Source organism: Rhipicephalus sanguineus, unplaced genomic scaffold (genome assembly GCF_013339695.2).
Source record: "Rhipicephalus sanguineus isolate Rsan-2018 unplaced genomic scaffold, BIME_Rsan_1.4 Seq480, whole genome shotgun sequence".
Lineage (NCBI taxonomy): Eukaryota > Metazoa > Arthropoda > Arachnida > Ixodida > Ixodidae > Rhipicephalus > Rhipicephalus sanguineus.
Window position 1 is genome coordinate 493,333 of NW_023615345.1, and position 26,792 is coordinate 520,124.

The window sequence follows — 26,792 nt, forward strand, 5'->3', positions numbered from 1 at the left end:
CAAGTGCATTTTATTCAACATCAACAGGAAGATTGATCAATATTGTAATTCCAGCAATATGAATCCGTCTTTTCTCTCATACATTGTCGTCTAATGGGTGCAAAAAAATTAGCATACTGTAGACCTGGTGTTCCCTGCGAGGTAAAATAAGAAAAATTAAAAAGATAGTTGTGAACAGTGCTCGCACGTGTATCATTAAAGATGGTTAATGAATGAAAATGTATTATATTTAGTGTTTGAAGAAGAGTTAATCCAGTATACGATCTGGAAACATAGAGTCCAACTGATCTTTCGTGCAGTTTGAAGACTGAATGAAGATATGAGCGATCGGTACGGCAGTATGATAGCTCAAATAAGTTAGGCAAGTATTGGCGGTATTTACATAGTAAAGAACATGCTCTCGCTAATTTATTATAGAGTGCCTCAATGTACTGCCTCCAACCATGGCATTCCTCAGGCTGAAGCGCTGTAAGGTTGTGTAAGGAACACGTTGTCTTCAGTTGGGGGTTTTTCATGGAGAGCGAAAGAAAAGGTCCTTTCTTTTTCTTTCTATATTTTATCCCATAAGTAATTTGGCAGTGAACCAATCTTCTGAGGCTTATGCAGGGCGTTTTTATTTATTTTTTAGGCTATAAATACTTTTTTTTAAATAAAAATGCTTTTGACAGTCAGGCACCTTCTGTCTTCTTCACAGACGAACTTTATGTCAAGGCGGAAATACGCCACGCCGCCGCAAGTTACACTGAAATAATTATTTAACATAAACTTCACAACTTTTTAATTATCAACTGACGGCAGTTGTTTATTTGGGAAAGTTGTACAGCGTCCCAATGTTATGGCATACCGTTTTCTAGAAATAGAAAAATTGCACGTAACTTGACATACTCATCACCGAATTTCAATTGTGATATTGAAGAAAAAGACTGAAAAGAAGAAGAATGAATAGAACAGGGCCGGTATAACATTATTATGTACCGTTTCGTTTTTATTCCTAATTTGTCATTACCACTCCCTGATTGATCGAAAATGTTCGGGCCACGCCCATCCCTGTCATTCTCCCCGTCACAAAAAAGTGACGTCAGAATGACGAGTACACCGACATTACGTATGAATCATGCCGAACAAAGTTGAAGATGTTCGACAGTGCCGACGAATGCCCCCGTTCCGAAACGGAGTAGAAAATGACGGCATATTCCCTTCATAGAGGAAAAAAATGCAGTGGCTTAGCTCGGCTATGCCAGGATAGACCTTTTTTTCGTGGGAGCCGCCATATTGCCTAGCGGGCGGCGCCGTCTCTGGTCTGGCAACCCACTGGCATGTGCGAAGCTCCGCGTTTGTATGGAAGGTATGCGTGCGGCTGCAGCTGGCTGCAGTTGCAGTCGGTTTTTTTTCGCTCTGGCGCGCTGAAATTTGTATGAAGAGATGCGACCTACGTAGGAAATGAGCCTGTGAGACGTCTTGAAAAGGTTTGACCCGTTGAGGGTCGATGATGATAATATACGGCGGCGCGAACGTGTCATAAGTGGTCGATGTCATATATTTCGGCACTGTCTGTTGGAAAACCACCCATTTGGACTCGTTCTAGTAGGGCAAGAATGTTCCGTCACTCTTAGGGTATACAATAAATTTTTTCTTGGACTGTAATCTTTTAGTTTGTTTTTTCATTCACGGTGTGTTTATGCTGTCGCACCGACTACCGCTCGTACATGCGGTCGTGCGTGAGCATGCAGTCTCTATTTCATGGCGCGGCATCTGTTCGTTGTTCACAAACAGGTACCTATCTTGTATCTCAACTTTTAAGTGACGCCTTATTACTCGCTCGTTTATTGCCCACCGGTGTGGACGAAGTTAGAGCTGTTTACAGGGAAGTGGTGGTACATAAAAACAATGCTGATGTTGACATGCCGGCGCGCTTTTTCTTCTTTTTCTCTTAAGAGTCGTGATATTTGATCGGATTTCGGCGGCGATAAGATGAAGATGGTTAGAGAGTTTCTTACGCCGGTGAGGCACGAAGCGCGCCAGGGCTCGAGCCTTTGATCGGCGTCGGAGGTGATTCGCGTTGGTTTTTTCATATAACTTCGTATACCAGATGTACTGTTCTTGCGAAATTCGCTGTCGTTCGCAAAGCTAAGCAGCAAAATTGGCAGTCCAAGAAACACTAGATAAGCGTACCAACGTGGTTTTTGTATCGCGCTTAGAAGAGAATTAACTATGTTGTATATCATAGCGCAACTTGTCTGACACGGTTCTTGACCACGTAAAAATTTGTCTTCCTGGGGTAGTTGTTCTACACACGAAGCAACATAATTCTTTTTTTTACTATTCGGCTTTCATATCGCGCATCGTATACGATACACATCGCTGCCTTACGGAAGTTGTAACCTCACGATAAAGATCTCGCCACGTCCTTTTGATGCAGAGTTCATTGAACGTTCGAGTTTTAGAAGGCTGGTACGGAGCAATAATTAAATGTATGATGCCGGTTGCACCGCTGCGAAGTGAGGGATTTCTCGTCCGTACTAATACCGGTATACATCAACTACAGCGATCACCTTGTTGAGCCGAGCTACAAACACATCATATTAAATATATAATAAAACGAAGCGAAAACAACTCGGGTGTCTACTCGAGTGGTGCTTAGATGTTTTGCACTTATCGGACAGGGCCGTACTTGGCCGCTTGTGGTTCGCAAATCTGGCCATATCCGATTGACATTTCACCGCGTGGAACATTGGGAATTCCGGATATTACGGCACTTGCCGATTTAGAACCTGTAACGTAACACAAACGATGTACTACCTTGAAGAGTTTGCAACCGCACGCTCTCCGCGTTTGGTGACGCACGTCGCATACTTATTGAGGCAGCAGTTTCCTTTTTTCAGTAGTTGTTAGAACAACCAAACGGCCCAGTGGTTTCCTGTTGATCTTTCGCTGGCTGATATCGCAATAAAAGAGGACAAAATCCGCAGGTCGACCTAAAACACGCAAAATTGTTCGACAACGCCACTCATCCAAGCACCAGCCCGCACACTCCGCGCCGTCGCGCACAAGCCAGAAAGGAGGAAAGCGCTGGTTGCCAGTCCGGTCCTCCTCGCCCGATGCAACGGTGTATACGTAGCGTTAGCAAAGGTTCACCTGATTATTCTTAGCTTTCCAGGTTGTCTAGGATTAGCTTGATTGTCATGCTTACTGCTGCTCCAAAGACACACACACGGTATACGTATGTGGGACATGCATATTTATTTTTGCTCGACGTCAGGTTGCTTCTCTATTGCCACTAAGACGGCTCGGTGGTCAGTGAAGTAACACGCTGCCGTCTCTATGGCCCCAACACAGTAACCGCTAATTGCCAGGCAACTACTTCGGGATCCGATGACATAAGCTTCTCGGCTCTTCTGCGCCGTCGAGCAGCATTTGCGCTCTCCTTCTCCATGGCGTTACCCACTGCAAACGCTAGAGTCACTGTATATGCTACTTTAGGTAGCAGAGTTGCGCATAGGTCTGGCTGGCAACCGCAGCTATGCGGCGAAGCTTCACTCTCTTTTTTGCAGGCGACATGCCTACCGTGTCGCCGACTGACATGTTTGGCGTGTCGAAGACCGGTGATTAACTTGACTGTCGATGACAAGGATCAATCCAGTTCACTGCGGCGTCGGCGTCAAAAAATACAAAAATTGGCCCGAGCGTCAGCTTCTCCGCAACGCATGGTTGCTCGCGGCGTTTGGAAGACAGATGCGCTACTCTGCTACCTAAAGGTAGCATATACAGTGACTCTAGCAAACGCCAGTCAGAGGCGCTATCAAGCGGCCCCGGCGCAGTGTCAGACGGCGATGCACAGCGAAGGCGAACAGCTGCGCGCGCGCTGACGCCACTATGTCTACGACGTCACTCCTCTCGAATGCGGCGCAGACCAGCAGCGGTGAGCCGCGCACGGTGGTGTCGGAGAGCGCGTGAGATGCCAGCTCTGGTGACCCAGCTGTGTGACATCACTGATCCTCGCGCATGAGCAGCACGGCTCATGACGCTCCACGCGAAATCGGCTCCGGCTAGGCAAGTGTAGCTAACGCTACAAAAAAGAAACGGCTCGACAGCCGTAAAAGAAGAATCATGGCAAAATATGAGTTTATGCAAATTCCTTCTCGTCGAGCGTAAGAACAATAGGCGGACAGCCATGTTCTATTCCGTTTGGAAAGTCTATTCTGAAACATGTTTGTCACGCGATGCTCTCCATATGAACGCGACGGGGCACGTTTTCGCGGCTTTCGTCGCATCCCGCGACTACCAACTACGGAGTACTATCTGCGGATACGGAAAAAACAAAACGGAATCATTTCATGTCATCGCATCCCAGGACACAGTAATCACCGAATTAGCTCAATATTGCTGTCAGAGAAGTAGCGAGTGTACACTGAACACATAAAAGTCTGGCCCTTTCGGTTAATGAAAATGCACACACGATGGCCCACCGGAAAAATGCTTGGTGGGCGCACGAGAGCATCTTCTACCAGCAGATTTTGCGCATGGCCGTAAGTTGGAAAGAGATACAAAAAAAAAGGCACATACCTCTTCGTAGCTCTTAAAGAGATGAGAACTGCTTATAGAACAGGAGTATATGTTGCCCACGCACGTTGCTGGAAATAGCATCGTCAGCGTAATACCACACGTGTGTCGAGTCAGCGCCGAGTCCCTGGCGTTATAGTGCCCGCGTGTAAAGCACGCGCGAAATGAGAAGCACTCGACATCGTGCGGTATCAGGGAATGAGAGTGCGTCCCGGGTCACAATCGTACGCCAGACGGGACACGCGCGGAGGCGCGGCGCACGCAACACAGCGCAGCAGCAGCTGCAACAGCGTCGCACGTTCACGAGCGCCAGCGGCGTGGTCGCCGCCCGATATACATAGATGGAGAATTGCTTGCCTCTACATGAATGTACTTGCTGAGCACTGTAATCACACAATTGCTCATGTTGCGCTCGCCACAGAGAGACAGACGGACAGAACGTAAATATCTAAACGATCGCTCTGTAGGCCCATTTGGTGAAGTGGGTTAAGTATGGGATCACTATATGGAAGCTACACACGCGAAGCCCAATACCGAGTTAAGCGTCTACTTGACGTAGTGGTCGAACCTAGACCTATCTATTAGGTAACGCTTAGCAGAACAACAAAGGACGTCATTCCCACAGTGGCTGGGATCTTTTTTAGTATCATCAGGTTTCTGGTATCACAAAGTGTGTGTGTGTGCGTGTTTGTTTGACAATACAAATTTTTAATAAAAACTTATAACAGTAAGGCACCTGTCCTCTTCGCGCACGAACTCTTCGTCGAGGCGGAAGTATTGCCGTTGCTAAAGTTACTTTGAAAAGACTAATTTAGAAGTACTGGTTCATGAACTTTATCATCCACTTGAAGATTTGCATATATAGGAAAGTTGCAGGGCATCGCAATTCATGGCATAATCATTTCTAAGAAATAAAAAATGGCAGGTAATTTGAAATATTAATTATATTTCAAATTCAAATAGGGCGTACCGTTCTAAGAAAAAGAAACTCTTCAGCAAAAAAAAAGCGGCAGCCACGGGGAAATGCCACACGGGACCAGAAGCAGCATTTGACGCAACGTATAGGCATTCCCCCCCCCCCTTTTTTCCGCCAATGAAGCAACACGACGGTGGGGGCAAGGGTGACAGTGTGAAGGACGGAGATGAAAAATACTTCATTGGTCCGAAAAGAAAAGAAAAAATGCTACGCTGCGTCAAATGCTGCGTCCGGTCCCGTACCACATTCGCACGTAACGTGACGGTCGTTTCTTCGTCGAAGATTTTTTTTTTTTTTAACGATACGCCCATACAATCACTTAACGCCCATCGCAGTCACCGACAGCCTGTTCAATCGACCTCTGTGAGCGGAGCAGCCTTTCATAATTCGCTCAACTTACATTTGAGGGCACTAAAATCGCCGAGCGTTAGGCGGCCGTCACGTGGTACTTTTTTAAATCTCTCGCACCTTAAAAAAAGGCTGAGAAAAAGTGAAACAGGGCAGTTATATTAGCATAGGTGAAGAAATGCTTTCATCTGTGAAGTTCTTGATCGCGGAGCCAAGTAGATTTAATTTATCTAGATCTCAAGAAAGCATTCCATACGGTAAGTCACAGGAAGTTATTACTGAAGTGCTGGGCACTTGCAAGGTTATACAATGGATCGAATCTTTTCTGACAAATCACCGACAGTTTTTCAGCGTTAAAGGAATCAAATTTATAACAAGTGAAGTTGCCTCCGTTGTGCCGCAGGGTTCTGTGCTGGGACCCTTGCTCTTCCTAGTACACATCAGTGATCTCGTTGCAAAATCACCGGTTCAAGCCAAATTATTTGCAGATGGTGGCATTATTTTATTGAAGTGACCTCCACAGCCGACCAACTAAAGCTTAACTCATATTTAGATCAAATACATCAGTGGTGTAGGAAATGGCAAATGTAACAGAACTTGAAAAAAAAAAAACCATGTACATGACAGTATCGCACAAAGACGCTCCACGACAGTTTAACTACTCCCTGCCAGGTACCCTGCTAACTAGAGTGACCGAATGCAAGTATTTGGGCGTAACTTTGACCTCAAACATGAGCTGGGCGAGTCACATAGACAACATAGTAGGCAAGGGCATCATAGGTTAAGATTCATTCGACGGACTTTCAAGCAAGCATCCGCAGTGTAAACTTACCGTCTACAAAATGCTAGTTCGTCCTATAAGTAATATGCTTGCGAAGTGCGGGATCCGTACGACAAAAAAAAATGCAAAAAAATATTAGAAAGTACAGCGGCGAGCTTTGCGCTTTACTTACTCTAAGTATCGAAGACAGACTCGGTGTCCCAGCTTTATGGAAAAGCAAACGTTCCTTTACTTCAATTGCAAAGAAAACAAAAAAAAGGCTATGTCTCCTTTATAAGATTATGAATCTCAAGGTGATCGTAAATAAGGAACGCTACATAACGAAGTAACGTCGCGTGTAGTGAGAATAAACATTCAAAATACGTGAAAGAAGTAAGATTTTCTAAGGATTGTTTTAATATTTTTTTCTTTTAGCGAACTTCGAGAGAACGGAACAAACTTCCGGAGGGCTGGTATTGCGAGCAGTTTCGCTCTCGCCTCCAGCAAGCCAGAGGTACTTTATTATGTGCTGCAAGCTGACAACCAAGTGTTATGAACTGCTCTTAATATTGCTTGTACATAACTAGCCAATTCTCTGATGTGCGTTCATAGGTGTACACGATGTAATATGTTGTACTATCCTATCCTGGCCCTTTCGAGGGCTGATAGTATGTTTAAATGAAAAAAAATCTGATGCTCTGAACAAGCGCTACAACGTTTGTATTGAACTTTTTTCGCTAGAGTTACAATTTTTAAAAAAATCATTAAACAATCTTTGTTAATTATCGAGCTCGGCGGATTGGAAGAAATATCACGACGTGCTCTACATGGCTCAGAACAGCACTGACGCGAAGCGCCTATGTTTTAAGTGCGGAGCACATTACGGGCCGGCCTGTCGTATGCTGTCATCGCATGCTGTCGTAGCTCGGCGTAACGCAGGCAAAACCACGAATAGCATAGCCATCTGCAGCATATTGAGCGCGCGCTCGCACCAAGGAGAAGGCCTCTTCCTTGTTTTCGAGCGCATTGATGACGATAAGTGCGGAGCCCTTTAGGGGCCGAGGCTGTCGTATGCTGTCGTCGCTTGGCGTAACGCAGGCAAAACCACGTATAAAAATAGAAAAAGAAGAGGAAGCAAGCGAGAAATAGAGATAAGAGGGGAAAAATAGGCAGAAAATAGAAGAGCAAGAAAGGATAGATAGAGAAAAAAAAGAAATAAAGAGAGAGAGAGAGACGGAAAAAAACGGAAAAATAGAAAAGAAAGGAGGAAAGAGAAAGAAGGCTGCCCAGCTGCGCACTTCTCAGCTTGGCACCTATTGCGAGCTGCCTCAATTTTTTCGTCCTTTTTTTTAATAATTGGCGCACCTTAGCTGAAAGACCCTGTATAGAACATTTAGACACAACGCAGCATTGTTCTAGACATAGTTTTTTACAAGTCCTTCTTGTGCACGGTAAATGTTCAGTAGAGCGTGGAACGTCAATGCGTCCTGCAGGAACTTTTGGGCTGCATATTTGAAAACGGTGCTACCATTTCACGATTTATACGAAGTGGATGTGTTGAAGCACGTAGTAGTTTAAATGCTTCCATTGCAACATGTGCCGTCAGTTATTTCAGCATGCAACTAGTGAACATTAGTTCACTAGTAAACACAACTTCAAGTTCGCTGGAACGAGTAATTACGTCTAACAATTAAAGAACCCCAGTTTCGCCGCAAGGGCAAAGCAATGCATACGACAGCAACAAATTGTAATGTTATACGAGGTAAGGCTAGCAGCTCGCTCCTCTAGCATCCGACCTGGCGTACTCAACAGAACGCTGGCGTATAAGGACGCTAACGTAAGAAAATTAACACGGCCCCTGCAGCGAGCGAAAGGACCTTCGTGCCGTCTGTCGCTTCACATCGGCGAGAGCACAGCACGCGTACAAACAAACGTATGAGCCGACCGCTGAGAGGCGACCGGCCGCTCCAAGTACGCAGTTCCTGCAGAAACCACGCCTCGCACCCCCCACGGGCATTTCGTGCGACGGAAGGCAGGTGGCGCGTTTTCTCTCCGCGTGAACCGCGAACGTCGGCTGCTCTCGACCGCTTTCACTCGCACGTAGAAACACGAAGCGCGGGCGACGTTATCGCCCTTGAAGTTTATACGGAACCTCACGGCGACGGCAAGAATGCGCCAGTCTTAGTAGCTTGGTCGTGGCTGAAACAACCAACAGACGCTTCGTGTGGTGCGAAACAATCATTAAAACGAAGTGGTACAGTTTAGATAAATGAGACCAAAGGCATGCTGTCCTCAGTCGTCTTGGATTATTGACACACTTAAGTGCGATTAGTTAATCGACTACGTTTAATTATGCATTTCTCTTCTTCAAATATTTGTTTTATGAGATAAGTCGTATTGGAAAAGTTGCAGGGCGTGCTCAGAAATACCTAAGAGCTTGTCTCGTTGAAGTTATATTTTACTTCATTTTTTTTTCGCCTTTGAGGAAAAAACAGGATATATTTTAAAAAGAATGACGTCAGCTCGTGCCTTCACGTCTAGATTACAGCACTTTCCATCGTGTCTCGAAAGGGCGATGTAGAAAAAAGAAAAATAAAAACCATTGGCACGGCGTTCAGACTACCTCTCATCCGCATTGTTGCGAAAATCGAAATCCTTCACGGACCTAAATGATAAGCCATCGCTAAACATGGATGCAAATGAGATGCAAACGAACTCTTAGGCTTTCGACATTCCAGCGGGTGCAGATCTATCGAAACAGGATTGAGTGCGCTGCATTCAAGATGCGCAAGAGCGCGGTGACGCAGCTTTCTTTTATATATTTTCTATGGGATTTCTTCAGAGCCCAGAAAAAAAAAAGCCATGCAAATAATAACGTGAAGGAAACAACCTTGCTAGAAACTTGATCAAGTCCTCCAACTACTCAAATTTATGCCCCAAGATAATTTAAGAGGTTTCATTTCTAAATGCACCACTACTTTGCTAACTAACGACACTTCAAGAATAATCAGAGTTATTCAAGACAACTACGAACAACATGTCGCGAGTCTACTTTTATCATTCCTTTTTTTTTCTGACCTATTGGCGGTATCGCGTCCTTGTCTAACAGTTTTCGTGGGGCGATCTTAAAGATAGCGCCGCCACGGTGGTCTAGTGGTTATGGCGCTCGACTGCTGACCCGCAGGTCGCGGGCGAATCCCAGCCGCGGCGGCTGCATTTTCGATAGAGGCAAAAATGTTTGAGGCCCGTGTACTTAGACTTAGGTGCCGGTTAAATCCCCAGGTGGTCGAATTTCCGGAGCCATCCACTACGGCGTCTCTCATAATCGTATCGTGGTTTTGGGACGTTAAACCCCATTTATTATTATTAATTGATAGCGCAGTGTAAACAAAATGCGGCGAAACCACGCGGTTGTGGTATCCGCACGATGGCACGGTGCCATCGTGCGGGGTATCGGTGGTTTCGTGCGCTAGGGTGTATTGGTGGTATCGATTGTACCGCCGTGCGGTGGTATAGCGTTATACGACGGCCACAAAGGGGAGTGTTCGGAGGCATTCACCGTTCGGATGGTGTCGTTGAGACGCTGCGTCTTCTGGTCGCAGACGCTACACGGGTTCCCAACTGGTCTCAGAAAGCAACTGGTTGCCTTGGCATGGCGGTAGGGAAGGCACCACCCATAACACATAGTGCAACATGGTGCCACAAATAACGACTTCCCAAAGCACGCTAAGTGCATCCTTGGATAGCAACCGAGAATGGCTCTTTAAATATATATTTTCTTTTCAAAATATACCACTCTATTTTAGGGTTGCTTTTTTTTTTCCTAGTTGAGTGAAACACACAGCACCAAATACAGTGAACATGCTACAGCATGTAAAACAACTACAGAAGTATTCGCTGACGTAGTTCCCCCAAAATGTTTAATGATTAAGAAAGCTAAAGGATGACGGCACTCTCAAAATGTATTCACTAGACGACCCGTATTTTGCAGCAGAGCAGTAATCTAAAAATGCCCAGTAATCTACAAAGTAATCTAAATTGTCCATCTTCCGGCAGTAATTGAGTGGGGCGACCTTACAGGACTTGAAACTTCCGAACTCAGGATTTTTCTGCACAATTGAAGCCCATACGTATGCCTCTGAACCGGCAGAAAAGGGTATCGCAGCGGTTTTCAGATGTATGAAATGCGCAGATACAGAAAGTATAAACAGCACGTCCGCCGGAAGGCAGCTCGGTAAACCCAGAAGCAGCGTAGACATATGCAAAACAGGAAATGAGAACCGGTCGCGAGAGCCATAGCGAGGCACAGCCCGGATTCCATCGGCGCCTCATTCGCATGCGCGCAGACGACGGCGGCATCAGTCGAGCGCGCCAAACGCTGCGCTACTGGATCCAGGCAGTGCGTCGGCGCGCGGAATTCATGAACAATGTCAAAAGAGCGTTTTACAGCTGCCGGTCTGGCATTCGGAAAAACGGCGGTGCAGCGACGACGAGGAAGACGAGCGCCAGACGCGGAGAGAAGCCCCGTTCCCTCTCTCTCCCAATGCGACAGGGCCGCAGCGTTGGGAGAACGCGTGTAGTGCGCGGTACGAAAAACAATTAAGGTTGCGCAAAAGCCAAGCAATTATCTTCCTTTTTTCGGAGAAGCCTTATCTCAATGTTGACACATTCTAACCTCACCTCGCTGATATCGACAGCAGAAGGCGAGCAGCAAAGGAACTGCAGGTGCTGCGTTCGACTTGCCTCGCTCACGACGGCGTGCGTGCGTGCGTGCGTGCGTGCGCGCTTGTGTGTGTGTGGTGTGTGCGCGTGTGTGTGCGCGTGTGTGCGCGTGTGTGTGTGCGTGTGTGCGCGCGTGTGCGTACGGTGCGTGCGTGTGGTTACAACAAAAAACATAAAAAGGAAGACAGAAGTAAGCATAACAATAGATAAATAAAGGACACAAAACTTCACAATTAAAGAGTGACAGTGCAATTATGGTAATAATGGAATTGGTACCAATGCAATAACATGAGACTGACCTGCAGAACTATTAGAGTGAAACAACAAAAACGTGGTCCATTTCAAAAGTAGCGAAGAATCTGACATATCAGACAAAACTTAAAGAGATGGTTTGTCAGCTAATATGCCAGGTACGGTCGTTTAGGTACGTTAGTAGAGCCGTTTGAATGAAGCTAATTCCTCAATATTGGCAATGGATTGCAGAAGGGCCTTCCACTCATTAACTAATAATGCAAGAGGTGGGTGTAAATGTTTTTAGTCCATAAAATAATGTAAAAACCTTGTGTTCATTGTCAGTGATGGGCGGATATGCGTGGCACTGAATGAAAGAATTTGTGAGAAAATGAACCACTACTAAATAATAGTATAAAAAAACATTAATCGCGAATATTTCTCCGTGTTACGAGATGTTGGCAGCAGCCTGTGGTCACCCCTCTCGTTTCCCTCCTATGGCTGGCAGCAAACAGCAAACTCGGCCCCAGAAACCAAAAAGGAAAGTTTGCATTTACGAAAAAATAAAAAGTTACAAACGTGCCGCGAAGAAAGTGAGCACACCTCGTTTGCGAGGAACAACTTTTGGAGCGTATCATTCGAGCCAAACTCCCTACGGCATATAACTGCTCGCACGATAGAGCTCGCGAACAGTTTCGCGGCTTACCGCAGGCTGGCACGAATCGCGCAAGGGCGTCACAAAAGGAAGTATAAAGCCACAAAATTACACAACTGTATGCGGCAGAACTTTACACAACGCCGCGGTGAGGCCGTTTTTACTGCGTTTCCGGAGACAACCTATCGTACGTGCGAAGCCAAAACGGGCACGACGCAATCGTTTTCCTCTGCGATGGTGCGGCCAATTCTGCATTAGCGGTTACCAAAACATCACGTTACTGAGATAGGCATATGTCCAAAACACCGGTTTTGAAAATGCAAGATAAATCAGGCAGTAACCTTGACGCAAGATGGAAAATAAGAAAACTGATACTGTGATATATACACATAAGAGAATTTGATTGATTGATCGATTGATTGATTGATTGATTGATTGATTGATTGATTGATTGATTGATTGATGATTGATTGATTGATGATTGATTGATTGATTGATTGATGATTGATTGATGATTGATGTCCGACAGCAACACAGTTATCAGAGATTGGCGCTCGGTAACGTGCGCCCGAAATACGGTACCAGTCGACAACCCCTTTCGTGTTCCACTCGCATCAGACTGGAATCGAATCCATGTCCTCGTTATGTCATTACACTCGTGCACAACTCCAACGTAACTACGATAAGATTTACGAGTGCACCTTTTAAAACAGCAACAGTAAGTTCACGCCATCCTATATCTACGATATCTTATCAGGTATGAAAAAAAAAAAAAAGGACGAAGGAGTTTATCAAACTGGCACGTTATCTGGTAGATATCGCCGCGAGATTCCATGCGTCCCTCTGCGTCGCCTAATCACAGAGAGGAGTGGCGTTGAACAAGACAAGGGGCAGAGACGCACGTGTGGCGCTCGAGTTTCTTGCGCAACCTTTGGGGCAAGCACAGGCAAGACTTTCCTCCCCCATTTTCGCCCCGAGCGCGCACTGACGACTTTCCGAGGCGTCGGTCGACGCGCCTGCAATCTAATCGCCAGGTGCTTGCAATAAGGAATGCCATCATGTGAAACAGCCTCGCCTGCGCGATGACCTTGGCCTTGCGGACCTGTGCAAGAAGTTAGAAAACCATCCCTGGCCTCATTCCTGGGAGGGAAAGGAGATGCCTCTCTTCACAGTGACGCCAAGTATAGCGTCAAAGATTAACAAAAACGAAGGCGGCGGCCACGGCGATGCCGGTGGAGCGTCTTTCGCGATCGGACGAGCCTTGCAAGGATTGCGCGTTAACACACCATTCATTAACGAGAGCTAAATTAAGCAACAGCACAGCCGCGCTCCCGCATTTCGCCTCATCAGAACCCGGCCGGGAATTGAATACACAAGTGCCACGATACACCGCATTCGGGTACGCAGCAGTGGCTTGTTCTTCCTGCTGCTGTTTAATAACACTGAATTTTAAAAAGTTACACCTGGCAGACAACGCAATTGTAGTCCTCTGGCTGTCTTGCTCGAAGGAAATGGAATGCATGATAGAATTACTCGACAAATTTTCACTCATTGATTTGCCTAACTTATACATTTGCAAATCGTGAGTTATCGAGGTGAGGCCATGGACTCGAAATGAATTCTCAGGATAGGAGAATTCATTTTCAAAGTTTGACACGTCGGGGCTCGTTATTTTCTGCTTGAATGTAGAAATTTGCCTTTGGGAAGTGTACCAAAGGTTCATTTTCACTGATGTTTTTACGGCGCATATTTTTGAGGCCGAAGCCAATCCACAATTCGTTGCAAGGGACGCTATTGGGAATGTATGGCCTGCGAACTTAGGCTAGCTTGGGCCACAGGTACCTTTGACGAGGCTCACTTTGAGCCGCTAACCGGCTGCTCGAGGCAGAATTCCACTGCGTAGACACTCGGCGGTCACGTGACGCAGAAGGCGAATTTCGCTACGTGTGGAGTGTGGACGTTCAGAACGATGGTTGCCGCCGCGAGGTGTGGCTCTCCGCGTATGCATCAGGAGCGTAACTCGCCGGGTTGCCGTCACTAAAAAACACGCCTCGCTAATTTCCCCGGCTGCAATTCGGACATTACAAAACGCGCCATAAGTGTTTAGCTAAACATGAATAAATTAGTCTTCGCTTGTGAATTAGTCGAGCTCAAACACCAAACTGTGGTATGTGTCGGAGGCAATCTTTCAAAAATTCCACATGGACTAAAGAATTAAAAAGAAAACTCACTGTTATGAAAGTAAAAAGCTCAAACTCAATTAAGAAAGGCTTAGGGAGGAAAGGAAAACAAAGCTTATCATCGAACAGCGTTTTGGTAAAATAAGATGTGGAATATAACACAACATGATTATTGCCAACACATTTTTAAAAATCTACAGTGCATTAGCTAACGCAAAGTAGAGCACAGGTCTGACGAGCTCTGACGAGACAGTTATTAGACCTATGCTCTGACGAGACAGTTATTAAACCACACTGACGTCTCAGTCGATTGCATTGTTGCCTTCCTATTGCTTATCCTCTTTCGATAGCCTTAGGAGGCTTCGTCGCTGTCAGCGACATTATTGTCGACGCTGAAGCATTTATACACTTCATTTATTGATTACTTGCGTGCACTTACATTTCATTCACATGTGAGTCACTTTTAATTCACCCTTAGATTCTCGTTATTTAACATGAATTCACATTTATTCACCTTAAAAACATGATTGCTTGAAAATGAAAATGAGTTTGTGGTGTCTGACTTCTTTCTTGTGCCCGTGTTTGCACACCCCCTTCTTAGAATGAATACCCACCAACTAGCTCAGCTCTCTGTTATTCTAAGCTTCATTCACCTTATACACTGATTATCACTTCCAATCACCTGACGACAGCGCCTTGTCCTGTCGTCTTTCTCCAGTAGTGTTATTGCGCTAAAAGGATGTTACGCATACGCACCAACTATCCCATAAACGCATTGCGCTTGGCGTACCTTTACAACATTAAGTGCTCCCCACATTTCCAGTATTTGAGGGGCATCTGTACGTGGCGCCATCTCTCGGCGGCAGCAACGGCGTCCTGCCATAGATGAATGGGAAATAGGTGGAAAAAAAAATCATATTTCACGAAAAAAGCTACTTACCAAAAAGGACTACCGGGTATATGCAGCAGAGACCCACTGGAACATTTCGGTAAAATCGCAGTATTGCACTACAAAGCGTGTGGCTTCCCAGGAGAACTGAACACAGCCCATTAGAAACACATGGGGACCCATTGTAAAATATCAAACACTGCGGGAAGAAACGCAGTTTGTAGTGCGACACTGTAATTTTACAACAATGTTCAAACAAGTCTCTGCTGTATAGAACTAGGAGTTCTTTTTGGTAACCGCCTATTTCCCATTCAGTTACGGCAGGCCACCGTTGTTACCGACGAGGGATGGCGCCACGTACACGTCCCGAAATCCTGGTCATGATCGTCGAAGCACCTCATCCAGTGTTGCATTAAAATGAATCGGCCCCCTTTTGGTGCCACTCGTATTCGCCTTAAAAAGAGCTTTGTGGCAAAGACCGCTGTTCTGTGACTTGACCAAATCGATCATGATGGCATTACCGTCCTGACACATTGTTAAGCTCCTGTTGGCTAATAATATTCCACGCACCAAATTTACAATCAATTATCTTAAGCCACATGTCGCCCCTGTGTAGCTTAAGCGGGGCAACATTATATTATACGTAAATTAACATTCTATCGTTAATTGTCTTTTTTTCAGGCAGCCCGTTTTGAAGACTGCCAGACAAAGCTGCGCGGAATGTCAACATGATCTAGTAGCCCGTTAGAAACTGACGCTTTTAAACCCGCTAAAAAACGCGGAACAGCATGGTATGAAGGCCAGACGCAAATGGCGACACCTGAACTCAAATTAAATTTGCCGAGTTGCCTTTCATGATGCACTGCTTGTGCAGGAAGTAAAATACCAGCAAAATACTGTAACAGTAAATATTTTTCATTAAGGATTGCAAGAGGCCTACTTGCCCGAAGAACTCAGTCTGCTTGGCATTTGCCGGGAATCAAGCAGAACGCGAGCTTCTTGCGTAACTATGAATAGAAGCATGCCAGACGCTACTCATAGCTGCTGGCACGAGACTCACGTGTGAAAGAAACTTAGGCCATCTCATGCGCCAGCTCGGCCGAGTGTGCGATACACGATGGACTGACTCACTGTACACAACAAGAAATAAAGAAGAAAAAAAATAACAAACGCGCGCATACATGCAGCACTGTGTGCGCCTGCCTTTCTTTCGTTGTGTTTGTTTGATTGTGCGTGTGTGTCCGAGCAGGGAAGCGGCGGAGGGAGTAAAACCACGACGCTGTGCACGATGTGAATATGAGGAGACAAAGAACTCCGAGAGGCTTCATAGAGTTAGGTTATGGCCAGTGACAGAGCGGCCTGGACAGGCGATGGGGGTTCGTGGACACGCGAGATGGCATACAGGAACAGAGCTCAACTGCCGCCGTCGTGGCGCCAGATGTGGAACACGACCCGGAGTCGGTCCCACGTCGCTGCCAGCGTGTGAAGGCTGAGGCGACGCCGAGGGCGTTCAGTTGCAGCGCTCGGGGAGGTAACATGAACTGCAGTGGCCACCGTGAGACGGACGCTATTCATTTTGAAGGCATTCCAAGCAACGCCTATAGATTGAGCGTTTTTCAGTGCGCGCCGTTGGGACGTCTATAATAAATCGAGCAGTATATTTGTCTAATGCCTTGCTAAAACGTGTACTTGTACCGTGATCTGGCAAGATGTTAGACTAATATAAGCAATTCACGCTGTTATGAGGTAAAAGTTTCTCCTAAGTGGAATGCCCACGCGAAAACACACTCGCGACTGCGTGAGGCAGCTTGGGAAAGTTGTTCTGATCCACTGATTTTGTAAACAACACGAGCAATAAGCTAAAGAAACAAAGAGTGTCCTTCTTTGTACCATCTGTAGTTTTCCTAAACCCGCGCAATGATTAGCAAGTGCATCATTCAGTGAACATTAACAATGCTTGAAGATATGCAAAGGGCATCTTATATGCGTTTATGCAGAGCTGGTGCCATTGTCTTTTTTTCTGTGTTTTTTTAACACGAAAGTGTTTTATGTCGGGGTCCACCAAGGTTTTCATGACGTATTTCCATCAAAGAAAAAAAACTGTAAAAAAAATATTGCAGTGGCTTAGCTCGGCTATGCCAGGATAACGTAGCGTTAGCAAAGGTTCAACTGATTGTTCTTAGCTTTCCTGATTGTCTAAGATTCACTTGATTATCATGCTTACTGCTGCTCCAATGACACACACAAGGTAACATATTATGTGGCACATGTATATTTATTTTGCCAGGCAACTACTTCGGGATCCGATTAAGCTTCTCCGCTCTTCTGCGCCGTTGAACGGCATTTGCGCTCTCCTTCTCCATGGCTAAACCACACTGGCAAACGCCAGTCAGAGGCGCTATCAAGCGGCTCCAGCGCAGTGTCAGACGGCGACTGCACAGCGAAGGCGAATAGCTGCGCGCGCGCCGGCGCCAGTACGTCTACCTCGGCTACGACGTCACTCCTCTGGAAAACGCAAACCGGCGGCAGCGAGTCGTGCGCGGCAACGGCGGAGTGCGCGGGAAGTGCCGGCTCTGGTGCGCCAGCTGTGTGACATCACTGATCCTCGCGCATGCGCAGCACGGCTCTTGAGGAGCCACGCGAAACTGGCTCGCTAGGCCAGTGTAGCTAACGCTACAAAAGGTCCGTTGACAGGAGCCGAACCCATGACCTCTCGGTCCGCGAGGACGGCTGGCGGGCGTTTAGCCCACTGAGCTAACGCCAAACACATAACGGAGGTTACATGAACGCGCCTTTCATCTTTCACACTTTCCTCTCACAGTGCTCTTGCATGGATGGATTGATGGATGCTATGAGCGTCCCCTTTATAACGGGGTGGTGACATGTGTGCCACCAGGCTCGAGAAAAAAAAAACGCGCCGTTAATTGCTGCGACCGTCCCATTCGGCGCGTTTCGAATAGAAGTGTAATTTCGTTTAACACACCGCGAGGTGGCGGCTTTAGCCCAAGCCTCGCTCATAGCATCCATCCATATCGAAAAAATAGCTCTCCGACGCTCGCCTGGCTGTCGCACCGCGTTCCCAGCTCGCCCTGTGAGAATTATCGGCCAGGCTAGAGGGAAGACATGACGCGTGTAGCGTTTCTCTTCGCGTTTCACAACGCTTTGGAGGAGTGCATATCGAGTACCAATGTTTATTATGTGCTTGTTGATGCCATATTTGCGCGGGATTCACCCATAAGCGGTGGCCACGTATATGCTAAGAACTTCAGCTACCGCAAGGGTTAAATCATGATCACGGGCGACGCATTGCTGCATTAAAATTTCTTTATCTGCTTTATCATGACAACATTAACATCAACAAACACGATTACTTGAAACAACCATACCAGCGCTCCGCCAGAACAAACCACGACAGGAGTATCAGGCCTTTCAACTCCCGTTGCAACACATTTAAGTATTCCTACTTTCCATCAGTCATAGAAATATGGAATAACCCGCGACGTGACATGGTGTCCTCAGGTTCTCTCGAATCATTCACTACCAATCTTGAAAAGTTTTTGGATCAATAAGTTGCAGCGTTGTAGAATAATGACGCTACTTTTCACGGAATGTACGTTTTTGATTTGTATGCCACTCTATGTTTTAATTCTCAGATCTGTGTCTAATGTGTACTCTTCCCTGTTGGCCTGTGGTGTTTTATTCTCTTTTATTTCTAGGTTGTATAGTTGCAATCTGTAATTGTTTAGAGTAGTCTGTACTGTTCTTTTTTATTTTATTTTTTCCTTTATTTTGTTTATTTTTTGTTCTTTGGTCTAATGTGTAGATGTCAATCTGCATTCTTTTTTTCCACTCCTGTAAGAGCCTGTTAAGGCTTACGGTATCAATAAAAAAAAAAATAATAAATGGGCGTTAGTCGTCGGTACGGAGATGTGCCACAAGGCGTCAACGTGAGTGTGTCCACATCAGGCGGTGCTACATATGCCAAACAATAATAGACATTATACAAGCTCTGATATACCAATGCACTAAAGCAATCAACTACTTCTGTGGTGACACGTTTCACTTACGTGTTATACCGATTCCTGTGACAGAGGGATCAACCATCCTTTCTTCTCTTTTTTTTTCAGCGCGAATTTATATAGATGATAAAGGTTACGACTGGAATCGAGAGGTAAGCACGCCGAGCACACGGCCTCGCTTTCCCGCATGCCTCGTGGCTGCATATGGTTCGTGCCAGTCGTCATCAGCACTCACCAATGGCACTCGACGATGAATCCCACGGACGCCACCGCAAGCCAGTTATTGCAGCGTCGCGTTTTCGACGGATAAGCATCGCACAAACGACTCGCGAGCGCGGGAAGAATCGAGAGCCTTCGGAGCAGCGCGGCACGGTTTGGCCAGCTGCGCACGAGACAAAAAGACACAGCCGCCAGACTCGACCGTGGCGATTCGCAAGGCCCAGCCAAGCTCGACATATGCGGGCAAGAAGTAAAAATAACAGTTCGCGCGGCCATTTCACAAAAGCTGCGAAATGTGCCGAAACAAAGCGCAGCTTAGACGACAGCAAGGAAGAACTTTGTGTTTTTCATTCGTCTAAGTACGATTCGGCCAGTGTAGCAGCATGCGCATGCTAAGGCGGTCGCCTTCCTAAAATTTATTTATTATTATTTATTTATTATTTATTTATTTATTTATTTATTTATTTATTTATTTATTTATTTGTTTATTTATTTATTTACAGATACTGCAATCACCATTTGGTGATTTTAGCAGGGTGGTACATCAAGTTAGTTATGAACAATTGGCAAGTACAATGACATATAGTATATATATACATGTTATACAATGAATACAGGGAGAAAAAAAATACTTCAACGGGCAAAAACATACAATAAAAAATACAAGAATACATTTAACAATCATGTACAGTAGTATGTACTACGATTCAACTGATTACTGCACTTTCTAATTTCGATGAAAACAATGCCAATGAGGGTGCTGAAACAATTGCATTAGTTAATTTATTCCACTCGACTATGGCACGAGGAAAGGATGAATACTTAAAGGCCAACTCCGGCGATTTTTCGAGGTCGATGGATCTCAGTGAAATTCGCTGGGTACGTTCCTTTGCACGTTTCCGTCATTTATGCCAAATTACAGGCTTGAGACATGCGCAGATTGTTTGCAAATGAGTTTTAAAGATTGTCTGCAAACGCCCTCCTGGCTTCCCACAATTATTGGCAACATTGCGTCTGTGACGTCAGTATTGGCAAGGCGGCGGAGGTGACGCAGCCGAAGGCACCGCTAACTTCGGCGCTTAGGCTGCTACAGCGAGCGTCTGCTGTGCGCAAGGCGACAGACAGCGTTGGTTTGGCCGGCGCTTCGCTGGTCGTCCCGGCTGTCACAGTTTTCATACTCCGCGCCGGCGTGACCGGCATGCCTTGCACGACTTCCGGTTCGTTCGTAACAACGTCTACGTCATACGTAGACAGTACACTCGGTTGGGTTTCGGTTTCGGTGTTGCGCTTTTTTGCTTATTTAAAATTCTTCTCCAATTTGCCGAGTATTTCTGCTATCGGGCCCGTAACAGGAGCGTCTCAGCAACATAAAAGCACCATTACTTTGACATGGCCAAAAAATCGCCGGAGTTGGCCTTTAAAGCAATTATTGCGTGTGGGAAAGTGGGTTATGGTGAGGTCATGTCAAAGGCAAAGTGCCTTATCGGACCATGTACCTCGGCAAAAGATAGCAGATGGACGTCCCCCTTATTTGTAAAAGGTATACTCTCAAAAACTTCCGCGAACGACTTTAGGATTAAAAAAAAAAAAAGATGGCTAAACTCCAGCCATTCTGTCGGGACGCCAGAAAGCAGGTATCAGGCAAGAATTGATGCAGGTACAGTTAAAACTACCTAACGAAACCCGATTTTACGTAGTTCCTGATGTAACGAAGAAATTTCCACTGCCCTGCAGATACCCACATGGTTCAATGTTGTCATCAACCCGAATTAGCAAAACCAACTTGGCACCAAAACCGATTTAACGACGTCTTTCCTTAAATCAATGAGTAAAAAAAAAAGAAGCCATGATTGTTATACAAAAACGAAACCACCGCTAAATCGGTCGGAATCAAATGCGGTGCATTTAAGAAACCTATATTCTATACCGACTGTTGGGAGTAGAATTTTTTTATTTATTTAATAGGGCACTTAGGGCCTAAAACAACTTTTCTCGTATTAAAAAGCCCCACTCTTGCCGCGAGAAGATGCTTGGTAAGCGAGAAAACGCGTAAAAAAAATGGAAATACGGGTGGCGACGCCGCCATTGAGCTTCCCGCACCAATTCGATGTGACGTCACAGATTTTGACGGCGTTTGCTAAGGCCCACAGAATTACTTATTGGTAAGCATTTGTGTTCCAAGAGGGCTGGAGACTTATCAAAGCAAGTTTCAGGAAATTTGATTGAGCCAATATAAGAGACAGTAAATCCGTGACCTGACGCTAACCTTCCGGGCGCGAAATTTCAAAAATAAAATTGACCTTTGATCATGTCCTAATAATGAACCTATGATTGCGAAATTATCAAAATAAAAGTTCGCAAAAAATCATTATCAGTCTAAACTGATTTAATATTTCACTCCAGTGTCCCTTTAAGCTTTTACAACAACACAATACCGCCGTTAGTTGGCGCTCAGAGATGCCTACAATTGCCTGCGCGTGATGATTAGATCGGTACTCTTAGAGTTAAGACAATTTATTCTATTTAACCAATCACCTAAAAACTTACTGACTGGTCGCAATATGTACATAGGTTTGCTTCGCGTAACGTAACAGCTTTTTTTTTTTTATCTGCCGCGAATACCCTACAAGATTTTCTAACACGGAAAAATATGACGTATATCGATTCAGCGCGTTTTAGTCCTTAATGGACCAAGTGCAGTTTCCAACTAACTGCGATATCGTTCATTATTATTATTCCGTCTTTCTCATTTTTTACAGTCTCTACCTTGTCCCGCCATTTCAAAACCTTTAAATTGTATCTGAACATATGCTTTATTATTCTGTATGTCATCTGTCTGTAAGTATGGTTTCATAGTGTTTCTTTCTCTATTTCAGGACCTATTTACATATGTTATGCATTTTATATGACATCGCTCATCATTATTTATTGGTGTTTCACGTTTTCCTCACACAGGAAAAAGAGCATTACGTGAATAGTCCTTGAAATAGCTATTCATACAATGCTCCTTTTTTCTTTTTCCTGTTTTTTTTTTTTTACTCTATGATCTGCGTATACGTACGCATAACCAATGTGACACAACAAAGTCATCGAGGCTGTTTCTGAGGGATAAAGATCGAAAATTGATTTAATATTATTAACTACCGAGTTACGAAGTTTTTTTTTTGTTTTTTAACTGTTCGATTTTCCGAAATATTCAGTCCAGAAATGGCCTAAATACCAAAGTTTCCAGCGGGAGGTGCGCTTGCTCCAGATTTAAATCTACGGGGCGCGCCTTGAGACCGCACGAATATTCAAAGCAGAAATCACTCACCGAGATGAGGGAACAACACTGATCAACCCGGGCCAACAGAAAACTGAAAATAAATAAACAAATAAGTAAACAGAACTGTGGTCTGCGTAAAAGTAAAAAAAAAAACTAAACTATAGTAACAAGAAAATGGCCCTGAAATGCGAAAAAATGGCACAATCATGCACAAGACAAAATGTTTACCGGGTAAATTAGCCAGCACTCGCGAGACATTTACTGATTAGCGCTGGTTTCCGTGGTGTGTGCCATCGCCGTGGTGATTCTTTTTCTTTCTGAATGTTGTCGCGAGTTAAGCGTGCATGAACGCCGGTCGGTGAGGCAACTTCCTTAACAAAGACGGGACAGTAATGAACCAACTAGCCCGCCAATGTATTCCTGCGATAGCCGACGGTGCGTATATGCATGATCCAATTTTGTAGATATGGGCCAATGTGACTTGATAGCAGCATCAGCATGGTGAATTTTCTCTTGCTCTTCTAAAAGAACATTCTTCCATAGGTCCAATCAATTTTTTACCGGAATAAATCGCCACTCAATGCTTTGCGAATATACTGCGACCCAAACACCTTAAAAAAGGTGCAGGAAAAGAAGGAGACGACAGGAGAGAGAGCAGCTTTCCTATCGTCTCGTTTTTTCTGCACCTTCTTTTTTAAGTTTATTGTGTCGTCCAGTACTTTTACAAATTTCAGAATGAACCAACTAGCTCACAGAAAACAGAAAGTAATTCATTGCCCCCATATATATACATATATATATATATATATATATATAATATATATATATATATTTATATATATATAAATATATATATATATATATATGTCACTCATCCACTGTTTTTCTGGCAGCCTATGAGCTGCTTGTGCTTCAAACATAGCAACAATATATTCCGAAACTATGGACGCTGTTCCATATATATCTGACGCCATCATGAACTCCTTATAATATCGACAGGTATGGGTCTAAATTAATCGAGAACAAGGGAACGCAGATCGTTTGTTCGGTCCCCAAATGTAGGAACCAAGGCCAACCTAAAGTTCATGCCTTTTTTTTTTTTTTTTTTTTTGTAGCTAAGTAGCGAGGACCTTTGCAGTGGCACCGACGCATAACGGGCGCTGAATTTTAGGCTATAGAAGCTGCTTTCGCCCCCCATGTTCTTCCTCACGTGCGCCGACCCTGCTGACAACAAATTGCACTGTCATTCTAACAACGTGTTCCAGATGCGGGGTGATGACTGCCCCGAGATCGGCCATGAAACGTGCACTTCGCTGACCACCGCTCACACAAAAATCGGTCCTCGGTCTCAGCAGCCCAATGCTTCCGGTCTATCTTTAAGCGCCGCCTGTCGCGACGTAGAAGCTACCGTTGACGAGCTGAAGTTCAACGCATGCGAGCTAGGAAAATAGATGGCAGACGACGCAAGAATGAGGAAGCATGGCGGAGGAGAGCCGGCAAAGAAAGTGAACACATCCAGGGGCCAACCCCGAGCTGCACTGCAAACAGCAGCGCTTCCATTCAAGCGCAGACGCGGCCTCAGAGCGCATGAACAGCACGTTCCGCGAGCCGCTGCCCCTCTCAACTGATCTTTTCCTTGAATGCTAGAAGCAAAAGCACGCGAGAAGCGCGTTACTGCTATCGCAACATTTCGCAGCGCCAAGGTTTACTATAATTAGATTACGCGACGACTGCAGGGGGCACGGATGCCTAGATTTGCACATGGTCGCCAAAAATAAAGCAGAAAACGGACGAAAGAAATATGCGCGAGCAACGAGAGCTTTTTGGATCTCGGGCCGAACCCGCCGGTGGTGCACAATGAAAAAATATACCGACATTTCGCTACGGCTAAAACTGGTGCGTGATCCAAGATCGTTTAAGATGAGAAGCAACACTATCTATGCACATGAGCATATCGGATCGGTCTGTGCTGGCAACGATTACAAACAAAAAAGCACTCTTAACTCCTCTTACCCCTGTCAGCACAAGGTACTTCGTTCTACTGGCGTCAACCTCTGCCGGCTGGATGGTGCGTTTACTTAACGCGATACGTTTATTTTCAAGCGCTTCCAAAAACCGGTTGGAGACTGCTGCCATGCGTAAACCTGCAACGCCGCGTGGTCGAGACGCAATACGCAAATGAGGCGCGCGCACCGGAGAGAATTCGCGGCGAGACAAGCGCCGTTGAATCTGAAAACCTAGCGGGGCGCATCTTCGCGCGTGAAAGCGATTCCCGACGGTAAACCCTCGAAAGGATCGATCGAAAAAACTGTTAACTACAGCACAACAACAAGCCGAAAACGGATGCTGCAGTTGCATGCATGACAAGCGAACATACGCGAACGGCTACTCAGTCGGTTTAGGTTAGGGCGTGAAATGCGTACACCACGTTGAAGCAAAATGCGAAAGTTGAAAAATGCGCGTGTGTCGACGGTCACGACAGTCGACGGTCAAAAGTTGAGAGGAAAACTGACACCTTAATTTACACTGGTCGTGCGAATTAAATTACCGCGTGGAAGCTTTGCTTTCGCTTGAAAAGTGAAAGCAACGATGGACATGTAATGTGCTGCAAAAACAAGAAAAAGTAAAATCTAAGCGCGCGGAATTTAACTACGTCTAAGATGCCGCACAAAATGGTTTCGCAGTGCTTCATCGATTATTTGTAATTAATCCTGCGCGCCAACCACAGACAGTCGTCACACTATCAAGTAACCTTATTGTTTTTTGCATTTTTCTTCTACTTTCACGATACCGGGAAAGTTCACATTTCCTCGAGCGCCGCCTCGATCCCACTCTGCAATGCCGGCTGATCATTCACAAGGAATACATGCAACAGGAGTCCCAAGAACCAACTCTGAAATACTCACCGGAATAACACAGTGGCTAGCGGCGACTCTGAATGACAAATTATCCTATACCAGACTCAAGACACATCGTTACATTCATTAGCCGAGTGCTCTGCGAGCGCAAGACAACAAAAGCACATGACGTTGTGCGATTGGTTCCGTTCGTCACGTGACTTTCACAATAATACTGGCCACCCAGCGGTTTTCTTCGAAACTACGCAAATAAGCCGAAAGCAAATCTTTGAAAATACGTTACTTTTTTATTTAAAAAGGTACTAAAAAATAAGCAATGCGTATTAAGTGTGCTGAGATAAAACGGTAATAATTTGTATGTTTGAGGTCAACTTGACGCCAGTTCGCTGCGTACGTCGGCAACACTGAAGTTGTGCTGGCCGAACGACTCACTATCACTTTTCGACACCGTAGCTCCCATGGAGCAGTTTTGTTGAGGGCGCTGCAGGCGAATGGCTGCTCTTCGGTTGTTGGCTGCATGAGTGTTCTGTGGCGGCGCGTTCAACGCACTTTTTCTTCTGCCGTGCGGCTGATCAACCTGTAAGCTTTAGCACGAAGAGAAGAGAGAGAATAAGTATGAAAGGAAGGCAGGGAGGTTAACCAAGGCTGATCCCGCTTGGAATTCGTAGTACTGGGGAAGGGGAAGGAAAGTAGCGTCTGCATGGTTGCGTCAAGCACCGATTGAGCGGCTTTTTTTCTCTTCTCCTCAGCCATGTATTTGTGTATGCATGTCTGAAATAAAGACTCAGATAACTGTCTCGAGGCCACGTGCCGTCGTCGTTAGCGTCGTTTCTCTGTTTGCAAAGGGACCCATGCATGTTTGTCGAATCGATGGCAGGTTAATTGGTTGCCGTGAGCCGTCCTAAAATTCTTATTTTATTTTTAAGTATTTTGCTGCATTCATCGCCGATCACCTATTACAATACCTACATTTTGTGTTATTTCTTATTTCTTTCATTTATGCCTGAAACACCTCATATAATATATTATGCATGTTTAGCTAAGACGTACGGCAGGCAGTCTAATGAAGTATCATGCACATTTTTCGCAGAGTTTTTTTTTTTTTTTAAG

General features: G+C 45.4%; 2 long non-coding RNA genes across 2 annotated transcripts; one reads left to right on the forward strand and one right to left on the reverse strand.

Moving 5' to 3' along the window:
• Positions 1 to 25,863, reverse strand: LOC119377496 (uncharacterized). The gene is made up of 3 exons (XR_005180818.1): positions 25,731 to 25,863; positions 22,873 to 22,915; positions 1 to 134 (listed from the first exon to the last, which is right to left on the reverse strand). It is a non-coding gene; the product is annotated as an uncharacterized LOC119377496 (long non-coding RNA).
• On the forward strand, positions 18,903 to 22,344 carry LOC119377497 (uncharacterized). Its single transcript, XR_005180819.1, has 3 exons — positions 18,903 to 18,931; positions 19,449 to 19,492; positions 22,319 to 22,344. It is a non-coding gene; the product is annotated as an uncharacterized LOC119377497 (long non-coding RNA).
• Positions 25,864 to 26,792: the final 929 nt, after the last annotated feature.